The sequence below is a fragment of the Neovison vison genome, chromosome 2 (genome assembly GCF_020171115.1).
Source record: "Neovison vison isolate M4711 chromosome 2, ASM_NN_V1, whole genome shotgun sequence".
NCBI classification, from domain to species: domain Eukaryota; kingdom Metazoa; phylum Chordata; class Mammalia; order Carnivora; family Mustelidae; genus Neogale; species Neogale vison.
Genome location: NC_058092.1, coordinates 196,650,726 through 196,667,454, shown reverse-complemented (window position 1 = coordinate 196,667,454; position 16,729 = coordinate 196,650,726).

The following is a 16,729-nucleotide window of genomic DNA, read 5'->3' as shown; positions in this document are numbered from 1 at the left end:
GTAATTAGTACAGCTTAAGTTCAAGATTCTCAGTAGTACTAGAGAGGCATATTTAGCTCAGAGTTATATTCCCAGGAAAAAAGGACCTTCCACCTTTAAATTAGTAAACTCCTCAACCATAAATTCTCAGGTCAAACACTTTCAATCAAATAAACCTTTGGATCATTTTCTTCCCTCACTGCTGTTTGTTTGTTTATTTATTTATTTATATTTCAGCTTTACTGAGGTATAATGAACTAGTAGAACTGTAAGATAAATTGTACACTGTGGTGATCTGATGCTTGTACACATTATGAAAAGAGTCCCTCCATCTAGTTAATTCGCCCCTCTATCACCTTATGTATTTATCTTCTTGGGTTTTGTTGAGAATATTTAAGTTCTATTATCTTAGCAAATTTCAATTATGATATACAGCATTATCAACCATAATTACCATGCCTTATATTAGAACCTTAGCCTTTATTTATCTTATAGTTGGATGTTTGTACCCTTTTATCCCCACCCCAGTCCCTGGCAACCCCTTTTCTCTACTGCATCTATGAGTTTGCCTTTTATCTTATCTCATCTCATTTGATCTTATCTTGATTTCAAATATAAGTGATAGTATGTAGTATTTGTTTTTCTCTGCCTAGCTTATTACACTTAACAAAATGCCCTCAAGTTCCACCCTCATTGTCGCAAATGGCAGTAGGTCCTTCTTTCACATTACTGAATAATATTCATATATATATATATATATATATATATATGAATTCATATAAATACTTAAGTTGCTTTCATTTCTTGGTTATTGTGAATAATATTGCAATAAGTATGGAGTGCAGATATCTCTTTGATATCCTGTTTTAATTTCCTTTAGATATATCCCTAGAAGTGGATGTATCATATGGTAGTTCTATTTTTCATTTTTTGAGGAAACTCCATGCTGTTTTCTGTAGAGGCTGAATGAATTTACACTCCCACCAGCATTACACAAGTGCTCTCTTTTCTCCACATCCACACCAACACTCATCATCTTTTGTTTTGCTTTTTATGATAGTCATTCTAACTGGTATAAGGTGATAGTTTATTGAGGCTTTTATTTGCATTTCCCTGGTGATTAGTGATAGTTCCTGATGATTAGAGATAGTTTATTGAGGCTTTTATTTGCATTTTCCTGATGATTAGTGATATTGAGCATATTTCATATACCTGCTGGCCATTTGTATATCTTCTTTGGAGAAATGTCTATTCAGTCTATTTCTTCTTAAATGAGATTTTTTTTTGGTTTGTTTTTTCTTTTCTTTTCTTTTCTTTTTGCTATTGACTTATACAAGTCCTTTATATAATTTTGATATTAACTCCTTAGCATTTATATAAAAACAGTACAGATTTGGCTTAAAAATAGACACATAGACCAATAGACTAGAATAGAGAGCACAGAAATGAGTTCATACATATATGCTCAATTAATTTACAACAAAAGTGCCAAGAACATTGGGGAAATGGTAGTCTTTTCAACAAATGGCATTGGGAAAACTGGATATTCAGAAAGCAAGAGAATAAAACTAGATCACTAACTTACACTATAAACATACACAAAAAATCAACTAAAAATGGATTAAAAACTTGAATGTAAGACCTGAAACCAGAAAACTCCTAGAAGATAACATTATGAAGTAAGCTCCTTAATGTGGGTCTTGGCAATGATTTTTTGGATTTGACATCAAAAACAAAGGCAACAAAAGCAAAAATAAACAAGTGAGACTGCATCAAACTAAAAGTTTCTGCATAACAAAGGAAACCATCAACAAAATGAAAAGGTAGTCTACAGAATGGAAGAAAATATTTGCAAATCATATATTTGAAAAGGAGTTAACTTTCACTACCATTTAAAAGCCTTTCGTGATTTAAATTGCTCTAATCCTTGCAAAAGTATTTACTTTTACTTACTTTTAATATATGCTGCATTGTGAAAAGATTCAAAGGCATATATTTTTTTCCAAAGGAAGCCTTCTACTCTCTCAAGCTACATATCTGTCAAGTTATGGGATATGTTTGCAATGATTTTTCTTTTAGAAAGAGACGTTTCTACATACAATTTTGCACATAGGAAGCTGCCAACTACCAAACAAAGAGATTTTGTTATTGCTCACTTTTATGCCATTTATCAATTATCTGATATTTGTAAAGAATATGTAAGACTCTCTGATGCCTTTGTTGACCTCTTAATGGTTATTCATGAACAGGGAGTAGTCAGGGGCAAAATAGTCTCAAGTTCAAGACACTTGAGCTGTTGTCAGGTCAATGAAGGAAGAGTAAAATTCTTCAAGGGCTACTGTAGGGTTACAGGGGTGTATTCCTTTAAGAAGGTTAATGTATAAAAAAGACTAATTTACATCATAAATTAGATTAATAGTTGCTCAAATAATCAAAATCCAGGTATGAGTGTGTTTCCTAAGACAGCTCAGGCTACCCTATTATTAGTATTAGTCAGCTCAGGCTACCCTAACAAAACACTATAGGCTAGGTAGCAAAAACAATAGAAATTATTTTCCAAAACCAGTATTATAGGTGTGCATGCATGTAGTAGAAATTGTCACATTCTCTTATCATTTACATTGGATTTAATAACATTTGTAAATGTTAGGACCACATCAAGAACTGACCAATTCCAGTATGGAGTGTTTTAAGCCTCCGAAAGAGGCAACAACATTTGATTACTAAGGTGGTTTTTTGAAGTGGAAGTATCATAATTGAAATAATTTATTCATCAGAACCTAAAGAATTTAAGCTATGTGTAAGAAACTCTACATAGGGTAAAGATAGGGTGGTAGTGATATAGAGGTACCTACTTGGGTCTTTCTCAAAAAAAAATTTTTTTCTGCTAAACAATCTACACTCAGGAAGTCATAGATGGATTCTATATCTAAAGTTGATATTCCTATAGAAACATTTTTTTTTCAGGTGGGGAAACTAATAATGCCTTGACAGGGACGACTTCATCCCTGCCCTAATTCAATTCCAAGTCTAACTCAGAAGTGACTTAAACCCTATATTTGTAAAGAGTGTTTGGCTGTGTGTTTTCCCTTCCACACCAGAAGACTCTTACCTCTGAGATCACAAAATATTCTATGTATGGCCCCACCAAAGTACTTCTATTTATTTAACTGCCTGACACCTCCTGCCAGATAATGTCCTTGATGATAAAAACTGTATCTTATTGTTCTTTGCTATGGTGATAGGGGTCAAGATGTTGAGATAGTCCTTGGATTAGTCCCAACATATGTGATTTTCTGAAGTTACACAGTGGAGTTCAAAATTGGCATGCATTTGATGCCATGAGCACAAGGAAGGTCAAAGGAGATAGAGATGCAAAGGACTGACCTCTCCATTGAGACAAGGGTTTGACACTAGCTAATTCAGCACCCTGGATAGTGCCATGGCGGCTTCTAATAATATTTGACATAAGCTTTCATCTGTAAAAAAGCCCACAATGCATCTGTGTCTTTGGGGTAAATACCCAGGAGTGCAATTGCAGGGTCATAGGGAAGCTATATTTTTAATTTCTTGAGGAATCTCCACACTATTCTCCAAAGAGGCTGCACCAACTACCCTAATGTTTATAGCAGCAATGGCCACAGTCGCCAAACTATGGAAAGAACCAAGATGCCCTTCAACGGATGAATGGATAAGGAAGATGTGGTCCATATACACTATGGAGTATTATGCCTCCATCAGAAAGGATGAATACCCAACTTTTGTAGCAACATGGATGGGACTGGAAGAGATTATGCTGAGTGAAATAAGTCAAGCAGAGAGAGTCAATTATCATATGGTTTCACTTATTTGTGGAGCATAACAAATAGCATGGAGGACAAGGGGCATTAGAGAGGAGAAGGGAATTTGGGTAAATTGGAAGGGGAGGTGAACCATGAGAGACTATGGACTCTGAAAAACAATCTGAGGGGTTTGAAGTGGCAGGGGGGTGGGAGGTTGGGGTACCAGGTGGTGGGTATTATAGAGGGCACGGCTTGCATGGAGCACTGGGTGTGGTGAAAAAATAATGAATACTGTTTTTCTGAAAATAAATAAATTGAAAAAAAAATCCCACAATGAATGATCTTCTGAAGTTCCATGATTGGCAAGCATATGTTTATAATGAACTTTTTTCTAATGGTTCTTTGGATCTGTCTTCACCACTCTCCCCACCATGTTACATTACCAGCTTTTAGTAATATCTTAGTCAGAAACAAAGTTCACCTCTTATTGGCCACTCCATTAGGATAGCCACACCCTTGAAAGGATATAAGTAATTGACAGAATGGTCTTTTACCTTTCACAGAACCTTTTTGCCCCCTTTATGAGCTTAGATATTGCTAATTTAGGAGTATAGACTTCATTCCTTAAAAGATATGAAATGGATAGGAAAAGACTATTTGGCAGAATTTCCATAATGGAGTTAGTCCATGAATGATCCCTTCTATATGTTTCACAGCAATGATAGAAATTGTTATTTTAATCCTTTGTGCTGTTACACTTCTTTGGGGTTTCTGAATTTTTAAAGGAAATAACCCCAGTTTTTTTTTTCTCACTTCAAAACGTCTACTGTCTTTATAGATATTCCTCCCAGTTCCTTTCAGCTTTATAATACAGCTTTATTTCTGGTAAATCATAACTGAGACATAGTAAATACATCATTAGGAAAGCAACTTGAGCTGAAAATTGGCTATATTTGAAAAATGCTGATGTATGGGATTTGGAGGTCTTACCTTACCTGACAGATGGCAAAAGAAAATTAAAGAAAATAGTCACAGCAGATCCCTTCCTCCACACTTCAGTGCTTTGTTAAATAAGAATAAACCTATTTAATTAATATTGATTTAACACTGACTGTCCTTGAGATATATTACCCTTTGACACATTTTTACCTTCAAAACTGCCAAAATTGCAAAATGCACAATAACAAAATTCAAATCCATTTTTAAGCTCAGAGTTATTGTGGTTTGTTATCACCAATTCCCAGCTACTCCAGGAAGGAGCTACGTGTCTTAGCAAGTGGCAATGTCTTTATTTATGACCTCCAGTGATTAGTTAGGTTTGCCACACATTTCTCAGAACATGGCCTAGGTCACCTAGGAGTAGGACTCTAGGGCAGGATAAAAGGTTCTGCTAAATTTGGCTTATGATCTTGGCATTTGTTAGAACATGAAAACCTCACTTTGATAGAAATATTAGGTAGTTATTTCTTTCTAAGTAAATAATACAAAGGAGACATTTGTTTATCAGCTAGAAGAAGAGGAAACATTTATTACTCTTGACACCTTCTATCTGGTCATTTGAATAATGGGTAAATAACCAGAAACCCTTGTTTACCTATGGCTTTTTTACTTGAAAAATTGCTTACTCAATTCTCACTCTTATTTCATCCAAACTTCAGAATAGGCCTGAGTATGGTCCCTTCCAATAAAGCCCTATCCTTCTGTGAGGGGAGATAGATACATCATTAGATTCGGAAGTTCCTCTGAGATTCCCACCCCACTTACAGTCTCAGGACAACAGGTCAATCATTCTACATATAAGTTATACTCAACTATCTTAAGTAACCACGACCCTCCTTTGTGTCATGGTGCATATCACAATATTTTTCCTAATGCTGACTCAACCCCCCCCCATAAATGAATGACAAGAAAGGAGGCCAAATATCCATTTAACTTTTCAAGTAGACACTGATTGGAAAAGGAGATTGATCATTTTTGCTCTCATCACCATAGAAGTCATTTCGCCTTGGAAGTTCTCTGCCCAGATATGAGGAAAAGCGTTTGCAGTTTTCAGAACAGCATGATCAGAGGCTCTCTTCCTGGGGCAATGTGAAGCCAAAAGTTAGAGCCTTAGAAGTGAAAATCTCAGCTACCTTCTCTTTGAATTTTCTGCTACTTTTATCTCTGGTAATAATGGAATGGATTTGTAAATAATGACAGAAAACAGAAAAGCCTGGGACTAGGGCAAGCCATCATTCCATCTAGCTTAAAGGAAAATGCGTGGTCACTCAGACTGGTGTGATATTTTTGGTAGGGTTGAGGCTAAATGGTTGGGCACAAAAAGGGGTCAAGATAAAATCAGTTGACAGAGCAAAATGATTCTGAGTTGAAGTACAAAAGTCAGGGCTGGTAAAAATGAAAAGGCCCTCTCTGGAGCAACTTGCACTAAAAGCATCAGGGATAATTCCACTAATTGTTACTGCTGTGAGAATGGGATTTTATAGAAACTGGTGCCTTATTTTCCTTTTTGGTAGTTTTGCTCCTCTTCTCTGCTTTGTTCATAGAGTGAGCCATAGGCCCTTTCTCTTGATCATAACCCTATTCTCCCTGTAGACTTAGCATGTGTGGCTACAACTTATTTCCACACTCCCATGAAGTAAATTGTCACAGAGAATCAATGGTTTTGTTGTGTTGGGGGCAGAAAAATAATGTTAAATATGCCTCTTTCTGAAAAAACTGTAAATTACTCAAGCATCTGAAGAGTCATACTCCCATTCCATTCTCTATGACAGCTCACCTGTTTGGCACCCTCCTCTAGGAACACAGGGAGCCACACCTCAGAAAAGGCTTCTTCTAATGCAGAGATCACAACGAAGGTTTTAGTGGAGTCTCCCACATATGCATTGTCATTGTCTTCAATCCTAAAATATGTAATTGTTATAATTCCATATGTGGGTATCTTTGAGAAGTCCATTGGGCACATACACCATCCATTCTGAAACCTCTGACTCTCCCCAAATCTTTCCAATAAAAAAAAGAAAAATTATGTTTGGGGGAAAAATAGAAATAATAAGTTATGACTGTTAACTATCATTATCAAGTAAATCACCTTAAGATATATGTGCTTCCTTTTTTCTAGAAGATGTTTGATATTATTTCTACAAATATAACATGTCATACTTGCAAAATTTACATTTGAAACATCTGCATAAAGGTGTGACAACACCTTGTTTAATATTTCTATAAAAGAACAGAAAGAAGGAGCTCCACCTTGACTCTGCCTCAAGTGAATCTTGGAGTTTTGACTTTACATCATTGCTGCCAATCATTTCTGCTCTGGAGGAAATTATTAAAGGAGTTAGAAAAATCCCACTGTTAAAACTTTCCGTGGTTATAGTCAAACTTTTCATTTGACTGCTCCTAAACGATAAATACTTGACACAAAAGAACCTTGCAAAGTATAAGGAGAACTGAAACTGATGGGGGTTTTTAGAAATGGTAGTAATATTGGTTGGATTGGAAAATGCAAAGGCAATCATATGAATTCTTAACTAAACTCTAATCTCTTGCTCTCTTAAGACCACCTCTTTGGTCATTGCATACAAAGAAAAATTAGACCAACACTAAAAATTGGAGCCATCTGATTTTGGCAAATACCTAAAACAAGAAATCAGTTCTAAGCCTGAAAGAACCATGGGCTTGGCCTTCTGGAACCCAAAGATGAACTTCACATTTCTCCACCTATTTGCCAATCTGCAAATATCTTAGCCTTCTGGGACTTTCTACATACACATTGTCATAATTTTCCCTTGTGTAACAAAAAGATAATGGTCCAGTAAGAGACACCTATATGTGAACAATGCTCAGATGAGCTCAAGCATCTCCTGAGCATTCTGTTAACCATCCCTGTATTCAGATTGATTTATGGGCCTCGGGTCCATCATTTCCTCACCATTAGCCATCATTAGACCATTATGACTCCCCATAGTCCCTCAGCTTACTGCTTCCAGGGAGGTGGTGTAATCTTGCCCAGCTGTGTTGAGCTCGTTTTCACTACCACTAATTTTCTGACAGAATCTATGAATAATATTACATTTCATGCTGTCCCAGTAAAAACGTTTGCTCCTTGATAGGGCTACTAAAGAGCTTGTTGGAGAAACTGTCGCAAGTCCCTAAGGGGGCAAAGGTGACTGAGGGACTTTGTCATGAGAAAAATTGAATACCTGCCTAGGCTGACACAGCAGATCAAAACAAAGAAAAAAGGAATGAGGTAATCAGGTCATGACCCAAAGACTTTTAGACATTTATTCATTTACCCAACAATATATTTTGAGCACCTACAATGTGCCAGACACTGTGCAAATAGAATTGTCATGTCTGTTGGATACAATCCCTTGGAGCCAGAAGGTCTGGGATCTGCTCCATGTTTCCACTTTACTGATCTGTGCAACCTAATAAAAATTGCTTAACTTTGTGAGGTCCCTGGCTTCTAATCTTCTAATCTACCTAACAGACATTTTTTTCCTAATATCTCTGTGTAATAATTTATGCAATATAATCTAAATAATAATCATGTAGGTCTTAATTTTTTATATAAATTCATGGAGAATGGCATTATAATTGGAGGCATTTGGAAAAACATTTTTATATATGTATTGTGTGTGTGTGTATATATATGTATCCATATCTATAGAGAGAGAAGAAGAGAAGGAATGGACTCTTAAGAGGAGGATATTTTCCTATGCACACACTCATCTATTCACTGTAGCAGAAAGGCAGGCCCTCACAACATTCAGTTAACACATAAGTGTCACCTCCACATTGCCATACTCATGAACCAAACACAAAAGTCAGCTGGATACCAGGCAGAATAATGGAAGCACCCAGTTCTCTAGGGCATAATTTTAAGACTTATGCTCAGGTGATATTGAGACATCAGGAAATATGCCTGAAGTATTGCCTCCAGAGGAAGGCACTGTCAATCACAGAAATCTCAGACCATTCTATCAGTTTCTATTTACATCACTGAGAAAATCTGAATATGCTGATGCTTCACTGAAGTAACATTCCCCATCTCTGCATTAGCCTCCAATATGTTGTTACTGCTGCTCTGAGGCTTTGAACTCCATTTATATGAAAATTGCTGGAACCTTAGATAAAGTAACCATGGTGGTTACTTAGTATATTCCATACAGGTTGCCCTGCATTCCTTTTTAGACCCCATTAGCTGTGTCTCAAGGTAGAAATGGGATGTCTAGATCTCTAATTCCTCAATCCTCAAATGACCACCATGAGGGAATCTACTCTCGGTAACTACCTAGAATACACACCATGAAATGCCCTCTGACCAGGGCTCTGTTTCCAAGTGCCCAATCTGTTCTCCCATCATGGTTCTAGAACTATATGACCTTCACTGCCTCTAGTTCATGTCCTGGCCAAAAAGCTCTCCAAGGAGCTTGCTTAATGCTCCCTTTTCCCTGAACCCCACTCTGGTTATTTCTTGAAGTTGGTTGTGGGTTCCTCTTGAGAGGGAGGCATTCCCAGGCCCATTTCTTAGGACCAAAGAATATCCTTGATAAAGAGTAAATCAAAAACATTTTCAGAATGAGTTGATCTAAAAATTAAGAGAGGAATAGTGGAGCCATCTTCCACCAAAGCCCCTCTGTGGACTCATGAACTCCATCCTGTTCCTGAGACCATGTTAGAACTCTCTTAAGAATGAAGGCTAAAAGACGGATGAAATACAATGAAGAATGAAGGGCAAAATGGGTGAAGGTGGTCAAATGTACAAATTCCAGTTATAACATAAACAAGTCCTAGGAATGTTAGTACGGTGTGGTGGCTACAGTTAACAATACTTCATTGTATATTGCAAAGTTGTTAAAAGAGTAGATCATCAAAGTTCTCATCATAAGAAAAAAATGTTTGTCACTATGTGTGGTGATGGATGTTAACTAAACTTATGAGGTAATCATTTTGCAATATATACATATATCAAATTACTATGTTGTATACCAAAAACATACAATGTCATATGTCAGCTATACCTCAGTTTGAAAACAAAACAAAACAAAAACAGAACAAAAATTGCAGGTGATGGTATTTTGAGTATCCGCTTAAAATTTCCTACTATTATCCATCTACCTGTGTCTCACCTCAGTCTCACACTCTTGCAAAGGAGTGGACTAATGAGCTAATGATCCTTTCTCATCAGGGGATAATTAGAATTTAAAACTAAGAATTCAGATTGCTTTGGAACACTCCTTGTAGGGCAGGAGGTCTGTGAGCAGTATTTTTGGTAATAGGCCCACCTGCTGGGCCATCACAGCTGGTATGGCTAGAGGGGTCCATCTCAACTTCTGAGGGCAAGTAAAGCCAAGGTAGAATTGCTTACATATTATCTTGTTCTGCCCAATACTCCTGCCACCCTGTTCTGTACTTCCAATACACACATCCCTGTTCTCCTGACAAGATTCACATGATTTTAAAAATAATCTACAGAGAGGGGAGTCTGGGTGGCTCAGTGGGTTAAAGCCTCTGCCTTCGGCTCAGGTCATGATCCCGGGGTTCTGGGATCCAGCCCCACATCAGGCTCTCTGCTCAGCAGGGAGCCTACTTCCCCATCTCTCTCTGCCCTCGTCTCTGCCTACTTGTGATCTCTGTCTGTCAAATAAATAAAAAAAAGAAAAAATCTACAAAGATTTTATGAAGTTCAGGAATGTTCCCTCTATCCCTATACTTTGAAGCGTTTTAATCAAGAATGGATGCTGGATTTTGTCAAATGCTTTTTTTGCATCAATTTAGAGGACCATGTGGTTCTTCTCTCTTCTCTTATTGATTTGTTCTATCACATTGATTGATTTGTGAATGTTGAACCATCCTTGTAACCAGGGATGAATCCCACCTGGTCACAGTGGATATTATTATTATTTTTTTTAATGTGCTGTTGGATCCTGTTTGCTAGGATCTTGTTGAGAATCTTAGCATCCATATTCATCAGGGATATTGGTCTGAAATTCTCTTTACTGGTGGGGTCTTTGCCTGGTTTGGGGATCAGGGTAATGCTGGCTTCATAAAAAGAGTTTGGAAGTTTCCCTTCTGCTTCAATTTTTTGAAACAGCTTCAGGAGAATAGGCATTATTTCTTCTTTGAAAGTTTGGTAGAATTCCTCAGGGAATCCGCCAGATCCTGGGATCTTGTTTTTTTGGAGGTTTTTGATCACTGCTTCAATCTTGTTACTAGATATCAGTCTATTCAGGTTGTCAGTTTCTTCCTAGTTCAATTTTGGGAGTTCATAGATTTCCAGGAACGCATCTGTTTCATCTAGGTTGCTTAACTTATTGGCATATAACTGTTGATAATAACTCCTGATGATTGTTTTTACTTCCCTGGTGTTAGTTGTGATCTCTCTTTTCATTCATAATTTTATTAATTTGAGATTTCTCTCCTTTCTTTTGAATTAGTGTGGCCAATGGTTTATAAATCTTATTGATTCTTTCAAAAAACCAGCATCTGGTTTCATTGATACATTCTACTATATCTCTGGTTTCTACTTCATTGATCTCAGCTCTAATCTTGATGATTTCCCTTCCTATGTGTGGAGTTGGTTTAATTTGTTGTAGATTCTCCAGTTCTTTAAAGTGTAGAGACAGCTGGTGTATTCTGGATTTTCCAATTTTTTTTGAGGGAGGCTTGGATGGCTATGTATTTCCCCCTTAGGACCACCTTTGCTGTATCCCATAGGTTTTGGCCCGAAGTGTCTTCATTCTCCTTGGTTTCCATGAATTGTTTAAGTTCTTCTTTGATCTCCTGGTTGATACAAGCTTTCTTTCTTTTTTTTTTAAGGTTTTATTTAGTTATTTGACAGAGAGAGATCACAAGTAGGCAGAGAGGCAGGCAGAGAGAGAAAGGGGGAAGCAGGCTCTCCGTGGAGCAGAGAGCCTGATGCAGGGCTCGATCCCAGGACCCTGGGATCATGACCTGAGCCGAAGGCAGAGGCTTTAACCCACTGAGCCACCCAGGTGCCCCTGCAAGCTTTCTTAAGCAATGTGGTCTTTAGGTTCCAGGTGTTTGAGTTCCTTCCAAACTTTTCCTCGTGATTGAGCTCCAGTTTCAAAGCATTGTGATCTGAGAATATGCAGGGAATAATCTCAGCTTCAAAGTATAGGGATAGAGGGAACACTCCTGAACTTCATAAAATCTATCTATGAAAGACCCACAGCAAATATTATCCTCAATGGGAAAGAGCTCACAGTCTTTCCATTGAGATCAGGAACACGACAAGGATGCCCATTCTCACCACTCTTGTTCAACGTAGTATTAGAAGTCCTAGCAACAGCAATCAGACAACAAAGAGAAATAAAAGGTATCCAAATTGGCAACAAAGAAGTCAAACTCTCTCTCTTCACAGATGACATGATACTTTATATGGAAAACCCAAAAGACTCCATCCCTAAACTCCAAGAGCTCATACAGCAATTCAGTATGTGGCAGGATACAAAGTCAATGTACAGAAATCAGTGGCTTTCTTATACACTAACAATGAAAATACAGAAAGGGAAATTAGAGAATTGATTCCATTTACTATAGCACCAAGAACCACAAAATACCTGGGAATAAACTTAACCAAAGAGGTAAAGGATCTGTACTCAAGGAACTACAGAACACTCATGAAAGAAATTGAAGAAGACACAAAAAGATGGAAGACCATTCCATGCTCTTGGATTGGAAGAATAAATATTGTTAAAATGTCTATACTGCCTAGAGCAATCTATACTTTTAATGCCATTCCGATCAAAATTCCACTGATATTTTTCAAAGAGTTGGAGCAAATTATCCTAAAATTTGTATGGAATCAGAAGAGACCCCGAATTGCTAAGGAAATTTTGAAAAACAAAAATAAAACTGGCGGCATCATGTTACCTGATTTCAAGCTTTACTACAAAGCTGTGATCACCAAGACAGCATGGTACTGGCATAAAAACAGACACATAGACCAGTGGAACAGCGTAGAGAGCCCAGATATGGACCCTCAACTCTATAGTCAAATAATCTTCAACAAAGCAGGAAAAAACATACAGTGGAAAAAAGACAGTCTCTTCAATAAATGGTGCTGGGAAAATTGGGCAGCTATAGGTAGAAGAATGAAGCTCAACCATTCTCTTACACCATACACAAAGATAAAATCAAAATGGATAAAAGACCTCAACGTGATACAGGAATCCATCAGAATCCTAGAGGAGAACATAGGCAGTATGATATCTTCGATATCAGCCACAGCAACTTCTTTCAAGATATGTCTCCAAAGGCAAAGGAAACAAAAGAGAAAATGAACTTTTGGGACTTCATCAAGATCAAAAGTTTCTGCACAGCAAAGGAAATAGTCAACAAAACAAAGAGGCAACCCACGGAATGGGAGAAGATATTTGCAAATGACAGTACAGACAAAAGGTTGATATCCAGGATCTATAAAGAACTCCTCAAACTCAACACACACAAAACAGATAATCATATCAAAAATGGACAGAAGATATGAACAGACACTTCTCCAATGAAGACATACAAATGGCTATCAGACACATGAAAAAATGTTCATCCTCACTAGCCATCAGGGAGATTCAAATTAAAACCACATCTGAGGGTTTTGAAGGGGCGGGGGGTGGGAGGTCGGGGTACCAGGTGGTGGGTATTATAGAGGGCATGGATTGCATGGAGCACTGAGTGTGGTGCAAAAATAATGAATACTGTTATGCTGAAAATAAAAAAATTTAAAAATTTAAAAAATTTTTTAAAAACCACATTGAGATACCACCTTATGCCAATTAGAATGGCTGAAATTAGCAAGACAGGAAACAATGTGTGTTGGAGAGGATGTGGAGAAAGGGGAACCATCTTACACTGTTGGTGGGAATGTAAGTTGGTGCAGCCACTTTCGAGAACAGTATGGAGATTCCTCAAGAAATTAAAAATAGAGCTTCCCTATGACCCTGAAATTGCACTACTGGGTATTTAGATGTAGTGAAAAGAAGGGCCATCTGTACCCCAATGTTTATAGCAGCAATGGTCATGGTCATCAAACTGTGGAAAGAACCAAGATGCCCTTCAATGGATGAATGGATAAGGAAGATGTAGTCCATATACACTATAGAGTATTATGCCTCCATCAGAAAGGATGAATACCTAACTTTTGTAGCAACAAGGATGGGACTGGAAGAGATTATGATGAGCAAAATAAGTCAAGCAGAGAGAGCCAATTATCATATGGTATCACTTATTTGTGGAGCATAAAATAACATGGAGGACATTGGAGATGGAGAGGAGATGGGAGTTGAGGGAAATTGGAAGGGGGAGGTGAACCATGAGAGACTATGGACTCTGAAAAACAATCTGAGGATTTTGAAGGGGCGGGGTGGTGGAAGGTTGGGGGAGCCAGGTGGTGGGTGTTAAGGAGGGCACGTATTGCGTGGAGCACTGGGTGTGGTGCAAAAACAATGAATTCTGTTACGCTGAAAAGAAATTTTTTAAAAATCCACAAAGAAATAGTCTGAATTTGCTGAGTTCTTGCTTGATCATGTTTTGCCATTATTAACTTCTTCCCATGATTAAGCACTGTACACTCACCTCTCAGCCCTCCAGCGCTCCCACTAGCACCCCAGCACCCCCAGATCTATCAGTTCCTTCCATTTCTCCAGGCCTACAGTGATCTCAACAGCACATATAAGGTGTGCCAGTCTTTCTTGGGAACCAGTAATGATGTGGATTCTCAATTTCCTTGATTCCATGACCTCATGATGCCAGTATGAAGTTCTTCATGGCCATAATACTGACCGAGAGAGTGTTTATGAAAGAAATGATAAGTCTAAACCTCCATGTTATGCTCATTCTCCACATGTTGGTGAGGACAAAAGAATAAGCTAATTACAATCTTGTCAGGAATGAAATTCCATAGACAAAGAACAAAGCTTTAGTTAGCCAATAGACTGCTTGCCATCATTGATTTATGGCAATGCCTCTCTAACTTTTAGTTTGAATAAAAAGTATCTGGAGAGGGGTACTGGGGTAGCTCAGTCAGTTGAATATCCAACTCTTGGTATCGGCTCAGGTCATGATCTCAGGGTCATCAGATCAAGCCCTGCATCCTACTCTGTGCTGGGCTTGGAACTTTCTTGGGATTCTCTCTTTCTCTCATTCTTCCCCAACCCCATGCTAGCTCTCTCTTTCTCTCTGTCTCTCTCTATCTCAAAAAAAAAATTTAATCTGGGGATTTTCTTAGAAATGATGGGTCTATACTCTCAGAACTTCTGAGCCTTGATGGTCCCCGAACAGGGGTATATCAGGAATTTCTGAAGGACACGCTCTGTGGACAACACTTTATAAAATATTGGATTACAGTTGGGGGAAAGTTTGACTTTATGATTTCCTATTCAACTGATACTGGTTTGGGGTTCTCTTCTTTTGTACTGCCTTTATGTGGTATTGGTATCAGGATAATATTACCTTTATAAAATATATGGGGAAGTATTCTCTCTTTTTCTATTTTATGGGATAGAGTATATAGTATTGGTGTTAATGATCTTTTAAATATTTTCCAGTGAAGATATCTAGCACTACAGATTTCTTTTGGTGGAACTTAAAATTCAGTTCCGTTGGGGTATCTGGGTGGCTCAGTCAGTTAAACATCAAATTCTTGGTTTCAGCTCAGGTCATGATATTGTGGTGGTGGGATCAAGCTCTGCATTGGGTGTCTGGGCTTGGTGATGATTGCAGAGTCTGCTTCAGCTTCTTTCTCCCTTCCCCTCTGTTTTTCCCATATCCCTGCTTATTCGTGCACTCTCTCCTGTTCAAATAAATAAATACTTCAAAAAAATTCAATTCTCTTAATAGTCATAGGATTATTTAAATTATCCATTTCATATTGGGTGAAATGTGGACATTTGTGTTTTCCTAAGAATTGGTCTATTTCATTTTAAGTTAGCACATAATGCATGTAAGTTGTTCATGGTATGCCTGTATATGTTAGTTTTCTATGACTCTCTGGCAACTTACCACAAACTCGTTTGCTTGAAACAACAGAGATTGATTTTTTTCATACTTCTGGAGAAAATTAATTCAACACCAGTTTCACTTGACCAAAATAAATTCTCATCTGGCCCATGTTCTGACAGTTCTAGGGAACAATCCATTCCTTATCTTCTATCTTCTGATGACATTCCCTGACATGAGGCCACATCACTTCCTCCCCGCCTGTGGTCACATTGTCTACTCCTCTTCTGTGTGTATCCAATCTCCCTCTGCTCCTCTCTTTAATAAAATACATGCAACAACATATAGAGCCCATCTGGATAATCCAAGATAATTCTCCTTCTCGGTCATTAATTTAATCACATCTGCAAAGAACTTTTCCCCAAATAAGGTGATATTTACAGATCCTAAGGATGAGGACATGATATTTTTGAGGCTACCATTCATCCCACCACACTTTATTATCCTTTTGATACCTCCATGGTCTGTAATAATATCCCTTGTTTCATCCTTGATATTGGTAATTTGTGTCCTTTTTCTCTCAATTGTTAAGTCTGTCTCTGTCGGTCTTATACATGTTTGTCAATTGTATTCAGTTTTTCAAAAAACCAGCTCTGTTTTATCTACTATTTTCAATTTCATTGATTTATCCCTCTACACTATTTTTACTTCTTATTACTTGCTTTAGGTTTATTTTCCTACTCAAGAACTCTAGGTTCATGAGATGAGAATTTCAATTATTAATTAGAGATTTCCTATTTTCTTATATGTGCATCCAGTGTTATAAAGTTCGCTCTCATTATTGCTTTATCTGTATTTTGTAAGTTTTGTACTTTCGTTTTTATAGTTTGATATACTTTTTAATTTTCTTTGAGATGTCCCCTTTGATCCATTGAGTATTTAAAAGTTTGTTTTTTAGTTTCCAAGTACTTGGTAATGTTCCCTTTATCTTTCTGACATTGATTTCT